Consider the following 15,932-nt stretch of genomic DNA (forward strand, 5'->3'; position numbering starts at 1 on the left):
GAGCATGCACAGACGCAATTTTCGGTGCCACAAAAGCAAGTCCCTGCACCGCGCTGTGCTGGGACTCGCTGAGCAGGCAGGTTGGTTCGGGGGCAGCTTGTGGGCTGGTTAAATGACCCCGTGGGCCGCTTGTGGCCCATGGGCCTTAGGTTGCCAACCCCTGCTCTAGACCAGCATCCGGCTTTCGCAGTGGGCAGCCGACATGGACTCACAGCTGTCCATGGAGGCACAGGTTAAATCCGTGTCCAGGGCAGCTGTGTACCAGCTCCATCTGGTACGTAGGCTGAGACCCTATCTGCCCGCGGACTGCCTCGCCAGAGTGGTATATGCTCTGGTTATCTCCCGCTTGGACTACTGCAATGCGCTCTACGTGGGGCTACCTTTGAAGGTGACCCGGAAACTACAACTAATCCAGAATGCAGCAGCCAGACTGGTGACTGGGAGCGGCCGCCGAGACCATATAACACCGGTCTTGAAAGACCTACATTGGCTCCCAGTACGTTTCCGAGCACAATTCAAAGTGTTGGTGCTGACCTTTAAAGCCCTAAACGGCCTCGGTCCAGTATACCTGAAGGAGCGTCTCCACCTCCATCGTTCTACCCAGGCACTGAGGTCCAGCACCGAGGGCCTTCTGGCAGTTCCCTCACTGCGAGAAGCTAAGTTACAGGGAACCAGGCAGAGGGCCTTCTCAGTAGTGGCACCCTCCCTGTGGAACGCCCTCCCACCAGATGTCAAAGAGAACAACAACTACCAGACTTTTAGAAGACATCTGAAGGCAGCCCTGTTTAGGGAAGCTTTTAATGTTTGATGTTTTAATATTCTTTTGGAAGCCGCCCAGAGTGGCTGGGGAAACCCAGCCAGATGGGCGGGGTATAAATAATAAATTATTATTATTATTATTATTATTATTATTATTATTATTATTATATACAGGACTAGCACTAGGAATATCTGGAGGTCTTGGAGGCAATGGGAGCCCTGCATATAGACACAAGAAGACGGAGTGCATACAGGAACCCACCACATTAGTACTGGCCATCAGATGATGAGGAGTAGCTATGATAGGCCTTAGGGACATAAAACAGGGCGATTCCAACTAAACATCAGGAGGAACTTCCTGACATTAAGAGCCACAGTGAAAAGGACTCCCTCGGAAGGTGATGGACTCTCCTTCCTTGGAGGTTTTTAAGCAGAGGTTGAATGGCCATCTGTCAGGGATGCTTTAGCATTGCAGGGGGTTGGAGTAGATGAATCAAGCCATTGTTCCATTCAGCTCAGTATTATTCACACTGACAGTAGAAAATACAGTCTCTCTCCAGATTTCAGACAGGGAGTCTCTCTCCCAGTCCCAGCCCTACCTAGAGATGTTGAGGATTGAACCTGGGACCTTCTTGTGTACAAAGCAGATTCTCTACTACTAAATGGCAGCTCTTACCCATGGGACTGGAATAGGGGAAAGAAAATGGTGACAATTGCTCAGGTGGTAGATGACTAGTGGGAGTGGGAAGGAAGGGCCATATTTTCACCATGTTTGTATAGAGGAAATCAACGAAGAAAGAAACACAAACTCAGGACGAAAGGGAGAAAGGGAGAAATGAGCTAAGAGGAAGGCACATTTGGCAAACCCTCACCATGATCAACTCCTGCCTGGAAACCTATGTCCCCACTGTGGAAGGATGCGTGGATCTAGAATTGGCCTCCACAGTCACACCTCGTAAGACTGTGTTCATGGAAGACAATTTTTTTTCTTTTTTAAAAAAAAAATTATTAACAATTTCAACATAACAATATATCAAAGCACCATGTTCATTATTTTCCCCCTTTTTCCCATTTCCCATCAACCCCCCCCCGAGACTTCCCTCAGCTCCTCTCTCTGATTTCTCAGCATATGTTATTCTCTAAATATTATAAAATTATTTCAATCCTTATATTATCTATCTACCATGTTATCAATCACTAAATTTGTGTATGTTTATTCAAAACCTGCCAAGGAGTCCAATTCATTTTGTTGTCTTTTTAAGTACTTCGTAAAAAGTTCCCATTCTTCTTTGAAGTCACAGTTGTCCTTATCTCACAGTTTGTATGTCAGTTTAGCCAATTCTGCATAGTCCATCCATTTTTCTTGCCACTGTTCCTTTGTCGGAGTTTCCTCATTCTTCCATCCTTGTGCTATCAAGACTCTTGCAGCTGTTGTAGCATAGATGAATAAGTTCTTTGTTTTCCTTGGCAGGTCTTGTCCTACAATCCCTAACAAAAATGCTTTTGGTTTTTTTACAAATGTCATTTTAGACATTTTCTTCATTTCATTACATGGAAGACAATCTTACTCGGATGCAAGTGATCGCCAAAGAATAGAGGGAAGTTGCCTAATGGTGATGGAATGAATACTCAGGGGAAGCAGGAGAGAGAAGCTGCATGCCTGGTTGACAGGGTGGGTGGTAACAGGGATGGATCTGGAGAGAATAGGAAAGGAAGGGAGAACGAGAAGTTTTGATCATATTGAGTTTGATGCTTTTTATGATCCAAGTAAAAATCTCCATACAGGCAAGTTAGAGATGTGAGGTTATTATAGGGAGGTTACTATATCAGTTGTAAATCACCTTGGGTTGCCCTGAACAAGATAAAGTGACTAATGAATTCAATAAGTAATAATAATATGGAAAGGGAAAGCTGAGAAGCAGAGCAGGATCTGGTGGCCTACAGAACCATGAAGAGGTGGTTCTGTAAGCCATGAAATTCACGGAGGTCACTCAGGGACAGTGTGGAGAGGGGGGGGGGAATACCAGAGGGATGAGAAGAGATTCATTCCTAAGGGACCCTGGCAGAGAGGAGAGAAAGCAGAGAAAGAGCTTCCTGCTGTGGGGGCAGGGGGAGGGACCTGAATGAGCAGTGAAGTAGAAAGAGGAATTTAGGCCCTTCCTTCCCAGCCACCTTGTCTGACCCCCTGCCCCATGATTTCTCAGTTCTGCTGCTGCTCTTATTAAATTATTATTGTTATTATTATTCCACCCTTTACCCTACAGTCCCTGGCTGGGTTCTAACAATGAAATGCAATGTTAAAAACATTTTAAAACATTTGGTTGTTTATTTGATTTTCATTTGATTTTTATTGTTGAAGTGATGGGTTGTTGTAGTTTTAAAAAAAGTTTCTCAGTCACTTTTCCTGTGGGACCTTTTCCTTCCTCTTGCCAGGGGGCCAGTCTCTTGCTTACTGGGTTGCCGGTTTTTCAGGAGTCTGGACCACTGAGACAACTCCTTCTATTCCCCTCTTCTTTTTTCCCCTTTCTGCAGAACGGGGAAGAAGGTACAGTATGGTGTTTTCTGGCCTCTTGCTCATGCAATTGCAGGATGCTTTGAACTACAGAGGCCAGTTTTTGCTTCCACTCTTTGTTCTTTTTCTCTTTCTTTCTTTCTTTCAAGGCAAAATGATTGGGAACTGCCTGCTTGGCCCCTCATGCATCACTGGCAGTAAAACTCTGTGTGAGAGAGAGAGGGGAGGGAGGGAGAGAATGAATGCCTGAGCCAGGTTCCTCAGGGTACTTTGTGGCTGTCTGTGTGTGTGTGTGTGTGTGTGTGTGTGTGTTCATTCCTGTGTTTTGAACATGCTGTTCATTATGTGTTTGTGTTGAGGTAGGAGTCCCTGCAGGGCTGTTTTTAGCTTTGTTGGGTGACTGACATTCCCCTGGACTTGAAACAACAGCCTACACATTGCAGATGACATTCTGCTTCAACCATCACACTAGTCTAAGGGCATTGTCACTACACTGGTGAGATGTCTCCAGTGAGCTCTTCTTTTTTATTCTCTGTTCCTTATTTTTGTAACTAAAAACTTGTACATGCAATTGCTTACTATCTCCTGGGGTCAGGGACTACCATTTTTGTTTTTAATAATCTGGATGGCCACTCTGGGAACACGGGATAAAAAATATTTTTAAAAAATATTATAAAGATAATAACCTTTAGCCTCAAACTCTTTCTTTCAAAGCATCTTTTGTTTAATGCAGATTCAGAGATGTCTACATTCTGGTTCTTTATGTGGCCTAGGGGGCAATCCACTTAGGCACACGCCATGTATAAGACACCTTCAGGACATTCACATAAAGGAACTCATAGAAAACAGACTTCTGCACGCCCAGAAATAAGACAGAAAAGGGGGGGGGGATATACCCAATGCTCTAACTCTGTGTAAGGCTACTGCAAGTGCTTCTTATGGTTACAGTTGGAAGCCACCCCCAGTCTCTAACAAGCTGTGACAGGATTCCAGGAAGTTCCAGGTGCTCACTGAGGGTCTGTGTTCCTGTGAGAATTCGGGCACAGTGGAGACTGCCTTGCCTTTAGAAATATGGTGTAATTACACATATTTACACCTTTTGTCTTTGTCTTTGTCCATGGAGTTTTCTTGGCAGCGATACTGGAGTGGCTTGCCGGTTCCTGCTCCAGGTGGATCACATTTGGTCAATACTTTGGTCAAATACTTTGGCCACCTCATGAGAAGAGAAGACTCCCTGGAAAAGACCCTGATGTTGGGAAAGATGGAGGGCACAAGGAGAAGGGAATGACAGAGGACAAGATGGTTGGACAGTGTTCTCGAAGCTACCAGCATGAGTTTGACCAAGCTGTGGGAGGCAGTGGAAGACAGGAGTGCCTGGCGTGCTCTGGTCCATGGGGTCACGAAGAGTCAGACACGACTAAATGACTAAACAACAACAACACACCTTTAGTCTACATACAGAGAGTCCAGATCTTACAGCATGCTCATCTCAAGAGGGGCTTCTTCCCCACAGCAGTACAGCACCTGACTTTCCAGGGCATCTCTCCCAGCCAGCTTTCAACCAGCCAACCAAGATCATTCTGTCCTTTTTTTCAGCTATTGCAAGCCAAAGGCCCCAAACCCTTCCAGTGATATCATACCCCGTTACCCTAGCAACTTTCCAAATCTGTGTCTGTTCACACCTCAGGTCAGGGAAGGAAGGAGAGTTTTCTTGCATTGCCAATGGCTCTTAATGGCCCTCTATTTTTTCTTAATGGTCATAGCTCATTCAGGTCTTTTTGCATAGGTTAGTCCAGGAATTCCTCTGCTGTATTTTCCCTTCTTACAACAAATAATCAAAATCCTACCATTTATTAATTTCTGCTATTCACTGATAGACTCTGTTACCTCATATCTGTGACAATACATTCTTATGATGGAGCCAGGAATATCCCTATAATGACTAACCTGCTCCAGCAATCTTGTTTCTGTTGTGGTGACAGCACTCAATGCTTCTATGGGAATTAAGTCATCTTCTTCTTCTTTGGCGATCACTTGTAGCCAAGTAAGATTGTCTTCCATGAACACAGTCTTAACAGTGAGTCCATAAGTGACTGTGGAGACCACTTCTGGATTCACATGTCCTTCCACAGTGGGGACATAAGTTTCTGGGCGGGAGTTTATCATATCCACTGAGTATGCTTGCTTTATTTTTTATATACATCTGCCAGAAGATGGCAGTAAAGGTCTTATCAATTTAGCTATATACTATTTATGGCTTTCTTCTGTTGTAATAAACAGATGGTGCTATAAAATTGTCTGTTGAGTTGATAACTGAGTGTGATATTGTCCAATGAGTGGAATGGTGTGGCCCATACCTACCTCTCCCTTGCAAAAAGCTCTTTAGCCACTCATAGGTAGCAAAATTAATGTGTTGTGTGCTGCATTATGGAAATGGTGTGCTGCATCAAGGAAGCGCAGTTTCCATAGGAAAACTCAGAACCTTCCCTTGGGAAGCCTATGGTTTCTCTGTCTACCCACAGCATTATGGAGCACATGCAAAAGGGTCTCTTTCTTGGGCTACAAGTTTAGGTGATGCACTATTACATTGCATCAGGTAACATCATGGAGCCAGCTTGGCCATTGCCATGCATTTGTTGGTGACTTCTATGCACTGCTATTTTGGATGGTTATGAAGTAACATGTTGACTGCTGAATGGTGACAGAGTTACCAGGGATGCTTGGAGGACTGCCTGTCACTGTTGCTATATTTTGTTACAAGATTACTGATGGTGGCTATGTTACACCAGTGTCGGCTCTGGAGCCATGGCTGCCTAACAGAGTAGGACTATTGGATCAGCCTGCTGGGCAAACAGATGTACTACAGCAAGGGAAACAAATTTCTGTAACTGCGAATCTACAAAATGTCATCTTCTGTTGTCTTTTTTTTTAAAAAAGTACTTACATTGCATTTATTATTCAATGTAAACTTCCTATCCTTCCCTCTAAAGGAGCCCAAGGCAGCAAGTGATAACACAGTAAAAAATCTTAAGAACAATTCCAATGCAGATGCAGACTGGGAGAGTTTTCAACTGAAATGGCCTGTTGAATGAACTAGGTATTCACTAGGTGTTTAGTATTCTTGGGGAAAGGGAAATTCCCAAGGAAAGATGTCATTGGGAGATTGCAGTCTCTATATCATATATACATGTTTACAAACTGCAGGTCTAATACAACCCATCCCGCTAAAATAGGCCACCAGTATGCCCAATGCCCTCTAAGTGACAGGCCGAAAGCCAGGGTCAAAAGAAAGGTTTTTGTCTGGTACCTAAAAACAGAATGTAATCACAGAGAAAATGTAACTTAAATTTTCAAATTCAGTAACTCCCCCCCCCAATGCATGCATTTTTTTAAAAAAAGGGGGGAGTATTGCCATTGGGGGGAATAAATTGTACTTTGCTTAAAAGAGCACATTCAGTAGCAAACAAAATTTAGAAAAGTCAAATAACTGAATATTATCTCCTTTTTCACTGTCATCTGGAAAAAGCTAAAATAAGAAATAAAAAAAAGTGTTTCACAAAAGTGAGCCAAGTGAGCATCTTTTGATCATGATAGATGACAAAGAAAGTCAGCTGACATTATTGTTTCCCCTCTCCCCCTTGTTTTGGGATGTGTGTTTTGACTTTGCGTAACAGGCAGTGATCAAAGTCAAAGCAGTTTTTCCGTTACTTTATATTTTCTTCTTTACTCTGAGCGCAAGTTGTTAAGTTTGCAACATTCTCCCTCTTGGAAGCACTGGACCAGTAGTCTACTTCAAACAGGACTGTTTAGAAAAGAGAAGACTCCTGTGGATTCTGTAACCCCATCCCCATGCCTCAAAGGTAAATGTATGCAGCTTGAAGACACAACTGGGAAATGAGTGTGGAACAACCCCTGTAGCTTTGGAGACAGGTTTCCAGAACCAAATACAAGCTTAAGACTTCATACCCCTTGAGAGATTAAAAGAGGGATACATGGATCTGTTGTCTTACTTTATTTACCTACGTCGATATTTTTATGCTGCTTTTCAGGCAACAACCCCCTCTAAAGCAACTTACAAACCATTATCTTACATTGTTAATTTAAAAAACATATAACCCAATTAACTAGAACAGCCTTCTTTAGAAACAGGTGGGGGGTGTCTCAATAAGACAGGAGTGATGTGGGTATGATACCCACCCAAATGTGACCATCCCCAATAAATCTCTAAAATTAGGGAACACAAAATTAAATACTATGGGGAAGGAAATAAATAGACTCCAATTATCAGGTAGGTTTGATCATTTTCTGGCTTTGGTTTAAAAAACAAAACAGGTTAAGATAGAAATGATGGATGCTGCTGCTAGCTATGTGCCATTTATATCAGGGATGGGGACGCTCCAGCCAAAAAGGCAAGATGTGGTACCCACTCATCATCATCCCACCACCAGTCCCCTGGTTCTAAGCCTTCTTCCCTTGGGGCTGTTCAGCTAGTGCTTCCCACCACTCCTCAGCATCTAGCCAGTCAATGACACCCCAGTGGCATATCACACATTTAAACATCATCATTTTCAGTGATTCCACATCGAGCATAAAGGACAAATAAATGATCCCAAGGGAAAAAAAAGATTTGAAACCCAAGGAAGAAATCAATCTTTGAATGTTAGCTGAAAAGTTATTGACCTAGGTAGATTTTTTTAGATTTGGACTTAAGCTGGAAACATCTCAGCTCTCCCATGTATCTAAGCAGGAGGTTACAATGGATGTGCAGCAAGAGGAAATTCATATAATTATTTGGTGTAATTTCTTAGGTTTGTAGATAAGTGCATATGTGGTTTGAAGATGCAGATACAGTATGTGCCCAGAATTAGGATCTAGATTTCCCCCTGTTATGCCATGAAAATAACTGTTTTTTAAGTTCCCACAAAGAACACATCAAGGTTTTCACAGTAACCTCATCACATTAAGTCTGAGGTCAGTGTCCAGGGGCAGAACATATGAGCAGATCAAAGCCTCAGAACAGCATAGAACTAGTAGGGCAAAGTCACTCCACTGGAAACAATAAAGGCTTTCATTCTGATTACCATTTTAATTACTGAAAGCTGCATCTGAAAGCAGAGAATGTGAGGCAATCCCTGGGCACAGTTTAAAGACAGATGTGTTAATTAGCATTAAAGGGACATGAAAATATTTCATGCTGGCATTATTATCTTTCTTGTTGCAATTTGAGTGGATAACTAGGACATATGGTGCATCCCATCAGAGCTTTGTGGTACAGGGTGAGTTCCTTACTGCAGTGATTCCTAGAGTGTTTGGAGCAGATGTGTTTTCCTACAGCAGACACTCTTTATATCATTCTCACTGTTTGCAGAGCAATGGAGAAACCAGCCACAATTCACCTGTTGCTAAGTAATGACTAAATAATACTTAATAGTTCATGATTGCAATCCTAGCCACATCAACAGGACTTTCTTCTGAGCAGATATGGTTGAGATTGCACAACAAGGCATCTTTTCATAATACTTTTTGCCATTGATAGTGTTGTCTTCTGTCAGATGGGTGATGGCTGTCAAAAAGGCCTTTTTTGTTGATATGGCCAGCAAACCCTGATAACTTCCTGGTGCCAAATTAATACTTTTTTATTGATATTGTGTTGCTGTTTTTAAATAGTTTTCAAGGTTTCAAGTGAGCATGACTGGCCACCTTCCAATCACATGACCCATTTTTGTCCAGGAGCACTTTGAAGTCTTGACAATCAGCTAACTGTTGCGGCTTCATGGCATCATGCAGGGATCTGTGCAATAGCCACTGGGTACTAAGCACAGGGTCTAGCAGGTACCACCAATCAGTTGATTGATGCCTGCCCCAGTCACAACTTTAGCTACAACACACCTGATTTGGGCATGGCTTGGCCAAATGGACTTGTGGGACAAATGGGAAGTCTGATGGGCCTAATTAAGCCTGTGGGTGAGATGTTTCCCCACCCCGGTCTAGTTCTACACACCTTGCGTTTGGAATGGAGGAGAGCTCCAGAGGTTTGACATACACTCCCCATTGAAAATAAAAGGGCTGAAAAGGGACAAAGTGCTCTGGTTTCTGCATGACAGCTGTCAGGAGTCCAGGTTCCCAGCTTGGTAACACAGTAAGCGTAGATAATTAAAAAGGAGGATTTATTGCAAAAACAAACAGATAGCTCCAGATGGCTCTAACAAAGCCTCCGATATCATTACTCAAGATGACCCTTCTGGAGACTTCTTCCGGCATTGACAGAAGATATTGAACTTACAAGCCTTATGTCTCTTGTTTTGCTTTCTATATAGCAGCCCTCCCATTCGCTGTTTCTTCAGACTTAGTGGATCAGCTCCAACCTCCTCCCGTTCTGAGAGGCTGTCTCTGAGTTTGTTCGCGCCTGCTTGTGCTTCCAGCAAGCTTTCTAGCCTGCTCTCAGCTACTGCCTTATTAGCCTTCCCCTCAAGGTCAGGAAGAACCAAAGTCTGCAGCTGCTGGCTCTCCCCTGCCTGACTAACATCAAAGCCTCTCTGTTCCTGGCTGCTTTCTGCAGTTGGCTGCAAACCTTTGCTTGGAGCTGGCTCATTCCTGACAATAGCTCTTACAGCTTCCTTGGGGAGTTTATGTTCTCTCCTCCATTTTGGAGTGCAATCAGAAACATATTTTTGTGGGACGGGTGAGGTTTTTGTTATTGTGTTACGTAATTTCTGTTTTATACTGTAAGCCACCCTGCAAGTGAAGGGTGGTACATAGTTCTATAGTTGTAAAAGATGAAACAGTGAGTGTGCCTCTCCCACTCCTATATGTTTGCCTTCAGCCTGCTGAACAGTTGGAATTTCAAGATGGTTGAATGCAACACTTCCTTGGGTACCATTGGACATGGAAGCTAATGTGCCCTATCCACGCCCGCTGGATGGCTTGAATTACAGAACATTGTTCTTTTGAGCCAAGAGCTCAGTATGTTCAAGCTGCTTTCTCCATTGACCAAGGGTAAAGCCTTATCTATAGGGCATTCAAAGCACCACTCACTTAGTGTAATTACACTACGGGTCATATAAATCTGGCATTGCTGTAAAATATTGGATGTAGCCATGTAAGTGGAATAAGATTTCTTATTAACATTTTACAGCGTTTCTAATTTGTAGCAAAGAGAGTTATTGGGATTTAATTGAAAGATTCCTCTGTTGGGACTATAATAATTTTCCACGAAAGTAGTTAAAAAGTGTGTTATGCTCTTTCAAAGAGTAGCAAATATTATGCAGTTGCCGGGGCAGACAGCTTGGCATCTTCCTGATGCACTTGACCTATATCCTCCTTCCTTCCACAAACCCTTTCATTTCCCTGTATTCAAATTAAAGGGGCAATCAGTTTCATCTGTGCTGAGCTGTAAAAGCAACATTCTCTAATGAGCTGTCAGCCTGGATGAAAATTTACATACAGGCTGATCCCCCCTTTTATGACCTGTAAATGTCTACTGCATGATTTATGTATAGCAGCACATTTAATTATTCTTTCAGAATTATTCCTTCACCTGGTCTATGCGAGAATAAGTTCAATGGAGAATATTAAATGTGCTGCTATTCCACCATGGAAAATCCTGTGTAGGGAAAATTTAATCACAAACACAGTGTAAAATACAAGGAAAATATAGTCTGATCCTATAGTCCAGGGATGGCCAACTCCTAAGAGAGAATAAAAAACTGGCAGTGATCCACCCCTTTTGGAGGGGATTCAGGTCAAAGCTGTTGAGCTTTTTTTAGGGAGGAAAGTCCCTTTTTTGGAGGTTCAGGTCAAAGTTGTTCAGGGGTTCTTGCTGGGCTTTTTGGGGGGAGAAAGGGGAAAAGTCGCTCTCCAACGGATCGCTTTCCTGGTCATGTGACCAGCATGACTAAACCACTTCTGGCACAACAGAACACTGTGACGGAAACCAAAACGCACAAAGCCGCCGTTTACCTTCTCACTGCAGCAGTACCTATTTATCTACTTGCACTGGCATGCTTTCAAACTGCTAGGTTGGCAGAAGCTGGGACAGAGCAATGGGAGCTCACCCCATCACGGGGATCGAACTGCTGACCTTCCGACCAGCAAGCCCAAGAGGCTTAGTGGTTTAGACCACAGCACATATAGTCCTTGTAAGATGGCGGCCACTATGCTGCTCTTGTGTCAGTACCAACTATCCTCTTCATACATTTTCCAGTAGCACATCAACAATGCTCAAAATACATTCAGCATAGCAGGTGTGAAAAGCACATCCACTGAGTCAAAAGGCTCTCCTGACCTGCCTAGATGGCAGTGTAGCCCTACACAGACATTACAGTGACCCCATTGGGGAAGAGGTGGTATAGAAGTCTCTGTGTTCTCTGCTTTGAACTTCTATGCATTTAGCTATCTGGAATCCTGACACCTATTTGTATGGTTTTTATCTTTGCAGATTTTAATCAGTAAAGAGAACCAGATGCAACTCAGTCCTTTCTGATGCTCTGCGACCAGAGCTCCCTCACTGAGCTCCAAATGCACAGCAGAACTTCTTGATCCTCCAATGGAACTCAGAAGCTGATATGCAGAAGCAGGAGGATGTTAAGATATGTGCAATAAATGTGGGTGCCAAATATCTGTCTGAGTGGTATAAGATACTCACAACGTTCCTCTACAGAAGATGTTTTTTGCTATGCTCATCTTCAGTAGATTTTCCTCTCCACTCAGCAAACAAGGTACTGCTAAACATGCCATCTCTCCAACTGCATTCCCACCCCCACCCCCACACCTTATATTAGAGGTGCTATCCAGTCCTTTGAAATGTCCAAAGTCACAAGTTTTCTTTGGCTACTTCAGTGGCTTCTGTTCCAATACAGGTGAGCATTTTGTCTCCACAGGCTCTTAGTGGACAAGAGAGGCCTGTTGTCTTGTCAAGGGGCTTATTATTATTATTATTATTATTATTATTATTCAGGTAGGCAATAAAAGAGACACCAACTTGATACAGTGGTACCACTGGTTACGTATTTAATTAGTTCCAGAGGTCTGTTCTTAACCTGAAGCACCACTTTAGCTAATGGGGCCTCCCACTGCCGCTGCGCCACGGCAGCACTATTTCTGTTCTCATCCTGAAGCAAAGTTCTTAACCCAAAGTACTATTTCTGGGTTAGCGGAGTCTGTAACCTGAAGCGTATGTAACCCGAGGTACCACTGTACTTTATTTGCCAAACTGCAAGAGCAAAGCATTAAAAAAAGAAAGCCATCTAAAGTTCCTCCAGAGCAGCGGCACACCCTCTCACTCCTTCAGTCTATGGCTGGCATTGGACTCTCCAACTAAGCAGGGTGCACTGCTGAGTTTATATACTTCTGATGTCTCGAGAGGAAGTCACCAAAATATTTCCACTCTCCTGGTTGTTGACTGCAATGTTGGTTGGCGACTTCAAAGGACTGGCCGGTGGCCAAAGGTGATGGCTCATTACTCCTGTGCTAACCTCGGGCATCAGTGATGCCTGGGCAGCTGTCCAGGGCCTTATCTTGATGGCCTTTAAGGGAAGCCCACCACCCTTACATCTGTACTTTCCCACGCTGTGGACTTAGTGTAAGACCACAGCCCTTTCTCATGACGTCATACATTTCTACACAATTAACTCCTCGTGTAAGATGTAGGCAAGAAGGATTCTGTTATTAGCTAAGCATTTTCAGATTCGTAAGCCTAAGACCTCAGAGAGAGAGCCTGTTGAAAGGCCACTCTTTCCTCATGATCATCATATGTCTTCTGCCATATTTCCCATACACCCATATTCTGGAACCCCTCTGAATCATATCCCTACATTCACAGACATAGGTGGACCGGCCTGCGTGGAAATGAACCCTGCCTCCATTTGTTGTGGTATAGAAATCATGGTCATTCACTATCGCCAAGTCAATGAAATATATAAAGAGGATTTAAAGGGAAAAGGATTTGATGATAAAAAAATCAAAATTTGAAATAGAAATATTAAATAATGAATGTAAAACAATGTCTAAAATGTATAAAATACTGTTGGAATGGCATTTGAAAGATGAGGAAGTGAAATCAGTAATGATGCATTGGGCAAAAGACTTTGGATATAATATAGAGCTTGAAGAATGGGAAAGGTTGTGGAATGAAAGGATAAAATTTACAGCCTGTAATGCTTTGAAAGAGAATATGATGAAAATGATGTATAGATGGCATATTATACCAGTGAAATTAGCTAAAATGTATAAGACAAATAATAAATGTTGGAAATGTAAAGAAAAAGAAGGAACATTTTATCATATGTGGTGGGAATGTAAAAAAGTAAAGAACTTCTGGGAAATGATATATAATGAGATGGAAAAGATGTTGAAATATGCATTTTTTAAAAAACCAGAAGCATTTTTACTTGGTATTATAGGTCAGGACATTAATAGGCAAGATGTTAAATTGTTTTTATATGCAACAACTGCGGCAAGAGTATTGTTAGCCCAGAAATGGAAACGAAGAAAATCCGACGAAAGAAGAATGGCAGACAAAATTAATGGACTATGTAGAATTGGACAAAATGACAGGAAGGATTCGAAACCTGCAGGACCAGAGATTTACAGAAGATTGGAAGAAGTATATGAATTATTTGAAGAGCAACTGAAGAGCAATTTGAAGAGCTTACACTAGTAGGACTACAATAAGTTTTATAAGGAGAAATATACGAAGTGTTACAAAGCAGAAAAAGATATTGGTTATGAGTTTGAGATGTAATAGGGAAGATAAGAAATGCATACTGAGAGATTAGATTAGAAAATTTTCAGACAGGATTGTTGGAAGTCAAAAAATTGAATAAGATGTAAAAGTATGTTTAATTACTGTTGAAAATGATATGTTAAAAAAACTAATAAAAAATTAAATATATATAAAAAAAGAAATCATGGTCATTCTGCTCCATGGACAGAAGCAACAACAACATCCAGGAATTAAAAGGAACTCAGGCATAGAGACTAACCCCGCCCCCAAAACAAAACAAAAAACACCTCAGAGAGCTTTGTGGTTAATTCTCTTTAATGCAGCCTCAATTCATATTAAAGCTTGGAGGAAAAGTTAAGTTACATATGTGGATTCCCACAGTTGTGGGCTCTCAGAAGTACCCGAGTTTTATTAGAAGCTATTCTCGCAAACAACGCTAGAGGGTGACTGCAACTTTCACTGGAAAGAAACAACAGTTTTTAAGAAAACAAATCTTCCTTCACCACAATACTTAACAAATACTTAAATTAAAGCTAAATAGTTTAGGGCAGGAGTACTGGGCAATTTTTACTATTTGCCTGGACTTGAATATGTATTCTGTTTCAAGTAACGAGCTGACACTGAGCAGCCATGTATTTTATCTAATTTCAAGTCATCGCATGATATTAATCTGGTAACTTGATTTTGACATTTACTAGGATTTAATAAAAATAGGGTTCCTTGGTGTGTAAGCTTTATTGTGGAGCATTTTAAGATTTCTATTAAACAAGCTAAATTCCACAAGATAATAAAATTAAATTCATCATAGCCAGGAAAAAAAATTAATTTCACTTTAACCTTTTTAAATTTCACTCATTGCTCTCAGAGTGCCCCAAACAGCTTCCTGAAATAGATGTTGACATCATTAAATAAGTCATATTTCCTATTTATACATTCATTTTTGAGTCTTTGGTAAGATCAATTGAAGCTCTTTCAGTAGAGTGATTGACCATCCCTAAATTCAACATCTTTCTGATCTTCCCATGGGTATAATAGCACTAAGAAATAATTAGCTATATTTGTTAATATTTACATTTAAACCAATGGGCATTGCTGTTTTCCACATCCCTCTAGAGTTCTGTGTATCTGTGTACAATAGTATTACATTAAAATAAAGTTTTGTTTCTGCTGAGGGCAAAACCAGATGTTTTTCTTTACTTCAAAGCAGCTTCCCTAATTTCATTGGGGAAGAAGTGGGGGGAAGGACGGTCAATCCCTTTCTCCAATCCCTTTTCCCATTCCACATTTATTTGCTATTTTAGTAATTTATATGCTGCATAATAACATAGTTTTTAAGCAGTGTACCTTTAAAGCACTATACTTTTAAAGCACATTCAAAGCACATTCTTCCCCTCAAAGAATTTTCGACACTGTAGTTTGTTAAGGGCTGTTGGAAATTGTAACTCTGTGAGGGGTAAACTACAGTGCCCAGAATTCTTTGAGGAGAAAAATGTGCTTTAAAGGTACAGTGTGTACACAGCCATCACCATCACATATCACCTGTAACACGTTTGTTTTAACTGTCAGTACATTTTGGAAAATAACACCCTTTTCCTCCGAAAACTAAAAAGCTGTTCAAATTCTCTGTCGTGAAAAACAATTGAAATACAGTGTTAAGGTTAAGAACTTAATTCATTCCAGAGGTCCGTTCTTAACCTGAAACTGTTCTAAACCTGAGGTACCACTTTAGCTATTTCTGGGTTAGCGGAGTCTGTAACCTGAAGCGTTTGTAACCTGAAGTGTCTGTAACCCAAGGTACCACTGTATTTGAAAATACCGGTACTTTAAAAGTTGGATCAATGTGGGAAAATTGTTCACCTGCAGAGATTACCTTACCTTGCCAAATCTGATCAGCTATGTGTGTGGCACTGAGACAGTCATGTTACCTGGTTTTCTGGT

Source organism: Podarcis vaucheri (genome assembly GCF_965113315.1).
Source record: "Podarcis vaucheri genome assembly, chromosome: 2".
Lineage (NCBI taxonomy): Eukaryota > Metazoa > Chordata > Lepidosauria > Squamata > Lacertidae > Podarcis > Podarcis vaucheri.